The sequence below is a fragment of the Solanum dulcamara genome, chromosome 8 (genome assembly GCF_947179165.1).
Source record: "Solanum dulcamara chromosome 8, daSolDulc1.2, whole genome shotgun sequence".
In the NCBI taxonomy this organism is placed as follows: Eukaryota; Viridiplantae; Streptophyta; class Magnoliopsida; order Solanales; family Solanaceae; genus Solanum; species Solanum dulcamara.
The window spans coordinates 73,982,275-73,993,331 of NC_077244.1; the positions used below are offsets into that span (position 1 = coordinate 73,982,275).

General features: G+C 38.5%; 2 pseudogenes; both read left to right on the plus strand.

The window, feature by feature from the left end:
• Positions 1-3,850: 3,850 nt before the first annotated feature.
• On the plus strand, positions 3,851-4,430 carry LOC129900163 (uncharacterized; annotated as a pseudogene).
• A 3,342-nt stretch (positions 4,431-7,772) lies between these two features.
• LOC129900164 (uncharacterized) lies at positions 7,773-8,949 on the plus strand (annotated as a pseudogene).
• Positions 8,950-11,057: the final 2,108 nt, after the last annotated feature.

Sequence of the window (11,057 nt, forward strand, 5' to 3'; positions counted from 1 at the left end):
GAGAGAGTGGGGGCTGAAAAATGGTCCCAAAACGTTCAAGGATAGGGTATATATAATTAGGGAAAAAGTCCAATTTGTCCCTCTTCAAAAATCTGAAAAATGGGCAAAAATCTTGCTGGTGCTATAGTGGCGCGTCGCGCCACTGCAGCGCCAAGCCAAAATAGGCTTAAAAACCTGCACACCTAATAGTGGCGCATCGCGCCAAGCCCCAAACTACTGAGGCTATTTTCTGGCGCTATAGTGGCGTGGGGCGCCACTGGAGCGCCAAGCCTAATTTCGCCCAGGCCTGAAATTTTCCTGCAGTACTAGTCTGTAGTAAAATGGCCATAACTTTTGACTCCGAACTCCAAAAATTGCAATCTTGGTGGCGTTGGAAAGAAGACTCAAAGACCTTTAATTTGGTAGGTTGTGGGCCACCCAGTTCTGTATATCCAAGGATATATGGTCGTTTGAAGTTGACCCTTAAACTAACTTGTCCGAAAACTTAATCAATTGGAGTTCTTTGGACTCGACTTGGTGTTAGAGATCCCTTATGACCCCTAAACACATCTAAAACACTTCAACTACTTAGGAATTAATCCTAACTCATGTGTAGAATTACAAGTCCTCCGGTCCGGGTCTACCCACACGGGAAAAAATGTTCGAATCTTAGCGAAAAATTTTGGGGGGTGTTACACTTAGGACATTTGATTGAGTTGTTATTCCTCTTGAGTTGAGCTTCCGAGTTGATTAATTCTTCCTTGATGTTCATTGTATTCGGCCATTTTACATACTCGTACATTCCATGTACTGATGCCATTTGGCCTGCATTGTTTCATGATGCATAGACAGGTACTAGAGATCATCAATCGGCGCTCCGTTGAAGATCCACATACACCCTCAGCTAGTTGGTGAGTTCTCCTAGTTTCCGGAGGATGTTGAGCCTTCATGTACAGTTTTGTTGACATTTCCTTTATTTTGATGGTTGGTAGCCATGGACTTGTCATTGGCACTTTTTAGACTTTGATAGAGGCTTCATAGACTGGAGTGTGGGGAGGTTGAATGGTTATTATGAGGAGTTTCATTATATTTATTTTGTCAAGTTAAACATGTATGGCCTTCGGCCCCCATATTGTGAATAGTACTTCATTAATTGAGTTCCGCTAAGAGAATGTGATAGAACGAATGTGTGACTGGACCAGGGGGTTCGCTCGGAGGTTAGAAATGGCCTTCGGGTGCCGGTTACGTCTATGGTACCCTCCCGGGGCGTGACAGTGAGGCTAGGGTGGTGGTGGTGGTGGGGGGGGGGGTAGGTTGGGATATGACATAGATAATTGATGAATGGGAGGATAAATAAAATTATTTTTTTTAAAAAAAGGTATTTTATTTAAATTGTGTTTACCATATATTGCCTAAACTAAATCTCTAACATGCAATTTTTTTTCCGAATTTCATGTTAAATGTTTGAGTAAAAAATAAAAATAAAAAGAAAAATTCTTCCGATATTATACAAATTGATGAAATATCTTTAAAAAGATCACTGGCAATTTAAATATGTTGTGATTTTTTTTTTATATTTCTAAAAATGATAAAATTGGGTTATATTTCATAATGAAAAAAAAGAAATTTTAATTAAAAAGATATCAACTTAAGTTTTAATGTTAACTACTTATGTGTATTATTTAATAATGAAAATGGACATGTGTCCAAATTAATCAGATTTTAATATTATTTTTTTCGTCTCTCACATGCCTCCAAGAGAGTGAACAAACTCTTTGTGCCACCCCAGCACTAAAGGGTGTGTTTATTACACTTTAAAATAATTCAGGGGGGTAATAGGATCATGTATGGTTAAGGTGTGTCCTGGCGATTTCGGTTATAGTTGAGGAGGGCACTTGTATATTATCCCTTTGAGTAAACAAGTCAAAAATACAAAATATACGTATATACATGGAAAACTTTAGTGATTTAAGCTTTCCTCGAAACCAAATTTTCAAACATGATGGAATAGACGAATAAACAAAGCCATCTTTGTTCATATATTACATAAGTACGTTTGTATGAAGTAAACATTACATCAATAAAGTTGTCAACATTTACAGAAATGATCAACACCCATTTCTCATGAAAGTTAGCATTAGTAATCCACAAAACCAACTAAGATGTAGTTGATGTAATGTATATGTATATAAAGTTTGTACTAATTGCTGCACAAGGTGTTGTTAAGCTTTTAGATTTACCTTTGTCGTGGTGGTTGAATGAAAAGCTATTTTTCTATGGTTTTAGTGAAGTGTGAATATTCTGATTGTGGCCGGGAGTGTACTGAATGGTGGAGGAAGTGTGCCATTTCCACAGCATTCTTCGCAGATTTTGAAATGTTTATACAAATGTGAAATTCAAAGTAACATACATTGATTAGCGATTGTGATATATAGTCTAGACTTGAATATTTGGACACAATATGGCTTGAAAGTTTGTTCTTTTCTCATTTTGGTTCTATGCCTGTGGATTCCTTAGATCACATTGCATATATGTGGGGGAAGGGGCTGACATGTTGATTTAGAAAATTTCCGAGTCTCTCTCTCATCAGGAGTAGTTTCGAGAGGATGAGTATTTGAAATCAGCACACTCTTGGGGAGAATTGAAATTAGATCCTGTGTTGGAAATCTTTCTTTAAACCTTTGATCAATTTTGCCAACAGAAATGGGGGTGATGCTTAGACTTCATCCCCTATCTATCTTTACTGATCGGGATGAGATTGGAAGCGTGGCTTCAAGAGTCTGGCTGAAAATTTATTATGCCGTAAGTGTTATTCACAGGGAATTTGGAAAGATCACACTCAAATAAGAGATATTTTGTTGATATATAAGAGATTTAACAATTTAATTGGTTATTTTACTACTTTTTCTTGAAGTTCTTTCATCTCATTTGCTGATTCTTGGAATTATCTCAACTTTGTAATAGAGACCTACAACTTGTGAAGCGGATTGGGGCTGCAACTACCCTCTGAGGGAAGAACCACAGGAATCCCTTACACTTTTGCACGGTGCATCGCAGTGAGTACCATCACATCATATGCAATCTATATATTCTTTATTTGATATCTTTCATCATAGGTCTGTGTGTTCGTCTGCAGTAAAACACTTTGAACATATTTTCAATCTTAAACCTCCTATTATGGATCTCACAATTCTTGATTGCATTCCTACTTGTATTGTCATGAGGATAACACAATTAGCAGTGTGATCCTTTGGACAATGCCAAACCAAGGAAGTATCAATAATATTAATACCGATGGGAGATACACAGATCATAATGACAATGCAGGGATTGGGGGGATAGCCAGAGACTGCAATGGGGATTTTATTTCCGCTTTTACTATTCCTGGACAGTGCCAAAATCATAATATAGAAGAGACTCTGGCTGCTCAATATGTAGGCCAATGGATCAAAGACAACAATCACAGGTTGTGCACAATTGAGATAAAAAACTCTTTGATTATAGTGAATATGCCGAAGAAGAAGAAGACCAACAACCTGAATTTGAAGACTTTTGTGGATGAAACTGTGGGCTTGATTGATGGAGCAGGTGTTACCTTCTCACACTGTTATAGAGAAGCTAATAAAGTGGCAGATTATCTAGCAAAGTTAGCCGCTATTCTTGATCCTGAACTAGTGTTATAAACTTTAGACCATATCTTTCTGATTTCCAGAACAGCTGCAACTTTTGCACTGTTTGAAGAATGATCTACAGATCGGCTGTGCACGTAAAGATTAATGCGACATTTGAATTTATTTAAGAGATCATGCTCGATGATCGTCAAAAATTGTAAATGAGAATTATCATTTCTTGTAGCATCAGACTGAACAAGCTCTCATATATATATATGGGGACAAATACAGGAACTACCATTTTAAATGCTGTGAAAAACACAATCCATCCATCTACACAAGTGGTCTACCAGGACAATCCAGACGTAAACTTTGTCAAGTCTAACCACTTCTCCTATGCCATTGTTGTCATGGTTGAGACACCCTACGCAGAGATGTCTGGCGATAGTGCAAACCTTACAATAGCTGAACCTGGTCCGAGCACCATATCCAATGTCTGTGGGGTTGTGAAGTGTGTGGTAGTTGTCATTTCTGGGCTTCCAGTTGTGATGGAGCAGTATCTTGCAAATATAAACAAGTGAAGGCCAAGGTGTTGCCGATGTTCTGTTTGATGACTATGGATTCAAAGGCAAACTCATGCGCACTTGGTTCAAGTCAGTTGATAAGCTTCCCATGAATGTTGGTGATCCACATTATGATCCTTTGTTTCCTTTTGGATTTGGTCTCACTACTGAGCCTCTTGAGCTAAAATTCACCAATGGGCCCGGACCATTAACTCCCCCACTCTCCCAATATCCCTACAAACTCCCAATAAATGGCTCCTACACCACCTGCAGATGATCGGTTAAACTTCACTTCTATTAAAAAAAAATAAAAAAAATTCACTAATGGGTTCGGACCATTAACTCCCTCACCCTCCCAACCAACTCCCAATAAATGGCTCCTATCCCAATCCGGCTGAATTAATTGCTGAATCTACTCAATAAAAAAAGAGATTTGTCTAATCCCAGGGGAAATCCCTAATTAATGAAGTGGAAGGGTCATCCCCTCTCTCCTCCTAAAAAGGCTTCAATGGTAGCGCGTCCTAACCTCTATCCTTACCAAAGCTTCTCATACTCTGAGGAAAATAATCATCATTCCGGTTCAGTTGAAGTGACCATGGCCATCGCATCAACAAAGCCCTCATTTACTATTAGTAGTAATGAACAAAGGCAACTTCTAACTCCTGTAGGAAACAACACTCCTAACCTACAGCCCAGAAATGGCAAACAACTTCCCATTTTCCCAGCAACCTCAAATCCCTTCGATAACACTCACAACGACACCGCTTTCTCCAGTCGTGGTTGGAGCTGGCTCTGCAAGACAGTTGCATCACCTTATAGGTGAATATCGGAGGGAGACAAGTCTCTCTGCTACTTCGGCACCTAGCCTTCCTAGCCCAAATAATCAAGGAAGGGATGAACCACGCGATAGAGGGACTAGGAGCCCAGATATGGATGGAGACACTAAGGCAGACCCAACAAGAGGGCAACATCAATAAGCATAAATTTTTTTATGAGAAGGCAACAAGACTGGTGGGACTTAGTGACCTTTATTAGTATCAATCTGTCATTTATTCACTTCACATGGAATTTTCTGTTATACTGGGCAAGTTTGGATTTGATGATCTAAGAATCAATGCTATTGACCAATACTTGTTGGCCACAACATATAACTGGTCCTATCATGGTCAAGTATATACAGTAATTATCTTGACAATGACCTTTATCTTTGTATCAAAAATAATTTAACGGTTTAAGTATTGTTTAAGTTATGTTAAAGTGAGTTAAAGTATTTTTCAAGATAATGTTTTTTGGTACTAGAATAATTCTAAACATGTTTCTATTTGAGTAACTGGTAAAATTGTTGCCATGTGACCAGGAGTCACAGGTTCAAACCTTGGAAACAGCCTCTGGCAGAAATGCAAGGTAAGGCTGCGTACAATAGACCCTTGTGGTCGGGCCCTTCCCCGGACCCTGCGCATAGCTGGAACTTTAGTGCACCGGACTGCCCTTTTTTTTCTATTTCTGTTGTCCTTTGTTGTGGAACATTTGCTTGATTGCACTTTAAACTGGTTAAGGTCAAAGGTAGCAGCCTGCGCCAAACATTATGTGGGAGATGGAGGCACACTGAGGGGAATCGATGAAAATAACACTATAATAAACTCATCCTAACTCATGCATACACTTCACAATTGTCGGGTTCGATCCTACAAGTATACGAAGAAGGGTTCGAATCCTAGAGAAGAATTTTGGGGGGTGTTACATTTAGCTTGCTGCGAACTTGCTTGTCCATCTTACTTATTTTTGAGTCGATTTTCTTCTTTTAAGATAATGGCTGTAACTTCATTGAAAACTAGATTGTCTGTATTATTCGTCAGGTTGATGATGAGTTGATCATACTAGTCAGACAGACTTTGAAGTAGAAGCTCCGCACGTTCAGTCCCCTCTATTTTGCAGCCCATTGTTATAAGTTGCGAAAACAGAGTATTCAAAGTATTGATGTGTTCAGTAACCGACACGGACTCTGCCATTTGAAGAGTATACAATCTTCTTTTAAAAAAGATTTTATTATACAAAGACTTGGCCTCGTATAATTCCATAAGAGTATCCCATATTTCCTTCGCCGTCCATTTTTCAGCCATACTAGACAACACTTGATCAGCCAGTGTCAAGTGTAGATCAGCAGCTGTGTTGCTGTCTATGTCCTTCCACTTGTTGTCATCAATAAAGTTTGTGGGCCTGCCTTCAATTGCAACTAAGCAATTGTCTTTTCTCAATATCGCTCTTATTTTCAATTTCTATAATGAGAAATTAGTCCCATTGAATTTCTCAACGTCAAACTTTATTGTACTTGACATTGTTATTTGCTTCACCCTTTTAGATTGTTTCTGAATATTTTTTGCGAACAATCGTGACAAACTATACTGTCACCAAAATTTACTATTCACAGATAGTACCTTTGCATAAACAGACAGAATAACCGAGGGCTCATATACAATTGTTAGGGGGAGGAAGCACCACAACTAAAGTTTGATATGATAATAAATAATGAAAATAAATTAGATACAAGAATTTTACGTGGAAATCCCTCAAACAGATAAAGGGGAAAAACCACAGGGTAGAAGGATCTTACTATGATAATATGGGAGTACATTGCTCTCAAATACAAGAAGAAAACAACAGTAAACACTTTTCTCTTGTAAAAGGAATAACTCACTAAAGAGGACACTCAAGACTACAATATTTATCTTGGTGTATAACTCTCTGTGCTCTTACTCTTTTGGATTATATTTTTGTGCACTGATATAAATGAGGGCAAGAGGCCCTCTATTTATAGGAAACTGAAAATGCGTAAAATACACATTTTCGTATAAAATACATGTTTTCTCGTCAAAAGTTGTTAAAGGAGGCAACAACTTTTGAAACGTAGTGTATATTGGAATTCATTTTGTTGTGTATGACCAAAATTCAAAAACAACTCGTAAGTTATTTATGACCAAAATTTGTTTTTCTCACTCTTAAACATTGAATGATTTTTCGTTGTTATTTTCATTCGATTATATATAACTTCTTGCATGATACATCTGCCATTATAAAAAGCAAATAGACTACCGTTTCGTAAAGAAAAAGTAGAAGCTTCTTAATTCTAGCTAGACATGAGATATTCGCAAATTGCAACCATAGCTAATAATGTTGGTAATCTTAACATTTAAATCATGTGTTGCATGCGAAATATTGAAGAAAAATGGAAAGAAACATGGCTAACTGCACATTCGGGTATATTGGAAATACAAAATTAAAATTGTTCGAACATTATTTTGTTGTAATGAATTTTAACAACAAATATAGGATATACTATTTCACATTCATGAAAGCAGTATACAATATAACTTGAATCTATTCATCAATTTCAACTGGCATTGTTTCTGGCCTTCAAATGTTATGTGTAACTCACCACACATTGTTCTAATAGTATTAATTCTAATTAGTATGGGATAAACGTGCAACACACATATCCAGAAACTAATATGTATAAATACACAATGTTTGAAGAATGATCTACAAAGCTGTGCACGTAAAGATTAATATGACATTTGAATTTATTTAAGAGATCATGCTCGATGATCGTAAAAAATTGTAAATGAGAATTATCATTTCTTGTAGAATCAGGCTGAACAAGATCTCATATATATATATATGGACAAATATAGGAACTACCATTTTAAATGCTGTGAAAAACACAGTCCATCCATCTACACAAGTGGTCTACCAGGACAATCCAGACGTAAACTTTGTCAAGTCTAACCATTTCTCCTATGCCATTGTTGTCGTGGGTAAGATACCCTATGCAGGGATGTCTGGTGATAGTGCAAACCTTATAATAGCTGAACCTGGTCTAAGCTTCATATCCAATGTCGGTGGAGTTGTGAAATGTGTGGTAGTGGTCATTTCTGGGCGTCCAGTTGTGATGGAGCCATATCTTGCAAATATAGACACCCTTGTGGCTGCTTGGCTTCCGAGAAGTGAAGGCCAAGGTGTTGTCGATGTTCTGTTTGGTGACTATAGATTCACAAGCAAACTCAGCGCACTTGGTTCAAGTCAGTTGATAAACTTCACATGAATGTTGGTGATCCACATTATGATCCTTTGTTTCCTTTTGGATTTGGTCTCACTACTGAGCCACTTGAGCTAAAATTCACCAATGGGCCCGTACCATTCACTCCCTCACTCTCCCAATATCCCTACAAACTCCCAATAAATGGCTCCTACACCACCGGGAGATGATCGGTTAAACTTCACTTTTATTAAAAAAAAGAAAAAGAAAATTCACCAATGGGCTCGGACCATTAATTCCCTCACCCTCCCAGCATCCCAACCAACTCCCAATAAATGGCTCCTATCCCAATCCGGCTGAATTAATTACTGAATCAACTCAACAAAAAAATAGATTTTTCTAATCCCAGAGGAAATCCCCAATTAATGAAGTGGAAGGGTCATCCCCTCTCTCCTCCTAAAAAGGCTTCAATGGTAGCGCATCCTAACCTCTCTCCTTACCAAAGCTTCTTATACTCTGAGGAAAATAATCATCACTCTGGTTCAGTTGAAATGACCATGGCCATCGCATCATAAAGCCCTCAATTACTATATTAGTAATGAACAATGGCAACTTCTAACTCCTGTAGGAAACAACACTCCTAACCTACAACCCAGAAATGGCAAACAACTTCCCATTTTCCCAGGAACCACAGATCCCTTCGATAACACTCACAACGACACCACTTTCTCCAGCCGTGGATGGAGCTAGATCTGCAAGATAGATGCATCACCTTATAGGTGAATATCGGAGGGAGACAAGTCTCTCTGCTACTTCGGCACCTAGCCTTCCTAGCCCAAATAATCCAGGAAGTGATGAACCACGCGATAGAGGGACTAGGAACCCAGATATGGATGGAGAAACCAAGGCAGACCCAACAAGAGGGCAACATCAATATGATATCCATGTAGGAGATGGTCGGTTAAACTTCACTTCTATTAAAGCTTTAATTTCTCCATTCTATTCTCTATTTTTCTCACTCTTAAATCCTTTATGGGGAGTGATTTTTCGTTGTTACTTTCATTCGATTATAACTTCTTGCATGATACATATGCCGCTAAAAAAGCAAATAGACTACTGTTTCATAGAGAAAAAGTAGAAGCTTCTTACTTCTAGCTAGACATGAGATATTTGTAAATTGAAACCATAACTAATAATGTTGGTAATGTTAACATTTAAATCATGTGCTGCATGCAAAATATTGAAGAAATATGGAAGGAAACATGGCTAACTACACATTCGGGTATATTGGAAATACAAAATTAAAGTTGTTCGAACATATACCCCTACCGTCACAAATGACCCAGAAATACCGTTTTGGTCTAACGGGAGTGGAAAGATTAATGCTGTGAAAAACACATTCCATCCACCTACACAAGTGGTCTACTAGGATAATCCAGACGTAAACTTTGTCAAGTCCAACCACTTCTCCTATGCCGTTGTTGTTGTGGGTGAGACACCCTACGCAGAGATGTTTGGTGATAGTGCAAACCTTACAATAGTTGAACCTGGTACAAGCATCATATCCAATGTCTGTGGGGGTTGTGAAGTGTGTGGTAGTTGTCATTTCTGGGCGTCCAGTTGTGATGGAGCCATATCTTGCAATTATAGATGCCCTCGTAGCTGCTTGGCTTCAAGGAATTGAAGGATGGGCCACGCGATAGAGGGATTGGAACCTAGATATAGATGGAGACACTAAAGCAGACCCAAGAAGCGAGCAACATCAATATGATGTCCATGTAAGAGATGGTTGGTTAAACTTCACTTTTATTAAAAAAAGATGGAAAAAAAGAAAAAGAACAAGAAAATTCACCAATGGGCCTGGACCATTAACTCCCTCACCCTCCCAACATCCCAACCAACTCCCAATAAATGGCTCATGCCCCATCTCTTACACCACCTGGAGATGGCCGATTAAACTTCACTTCTATTAAAAAAAAGAAAAAAAAAAGAAACAAATTCACCAATGGGGTCGGATCATTAACTCCCTCACCCTCCCAACATCATAACCAACCCCCAATAAATGGCTCCTACCCCAATCTGGCTGAATTAATTACCGAATCTATTTAACAAAAGAATGGATTTGGTAAATCTCGGGGGAAATCCCCAATTAATGAAGTGGAAGGGCCATCCCCTCTCTCTCCTACAAAAGAGGCTTCAATGGTAGAGCATCTTGAAACCTTTCCCTACCAAAGTTTCTCATACTTTGAAGAAAATAATTATCACACTGGTTCAGTTGAAGTGACCATGGACATCGCATCAACAAAGCCCTCAATTACTATTAGTACTAATGAACAGAGGCAACTTCTAACTCCTGTAGGAAACAACACTTCTAACCTAAAGCCTAGAAATGGGAAACAACTTCCCATCTTCCCAACAACTACAGATCCCTTGAGTAACACTCACAAAGGCACTGCTTCCTCTAAACAACTTGTCACGACCCGAGTTCGGGTGTGATGACACTCGCCTAACCCACCAAGACGAGTCAACCTAAGAGTCTGAACAATTCTAAATAAGCGAAAATGAACACGGAGATATAAAGTTTAATATGATATAATAAGGATAAGCGAAAAATAGATTCTACACTACCCAAGACTTGGTGTCACATGTACAAGCCACTATTTCAACAAAAATGAAAAAGGTACAAATATATATGTCTCAGTTCTTAAGTAGAATAAAACATAATGTAAATGGATGACGAGAGTCTACCGAAGAGGACAAGTTGCTACCTCTCAAATGTCCAGAAGCTCAGCCTGATCAAGGAGTACTAAGATCAAGAGGTGCCGAGCACAGATCCTACATAAATGTAGAAGCAAGGGGTGAGCACTAACA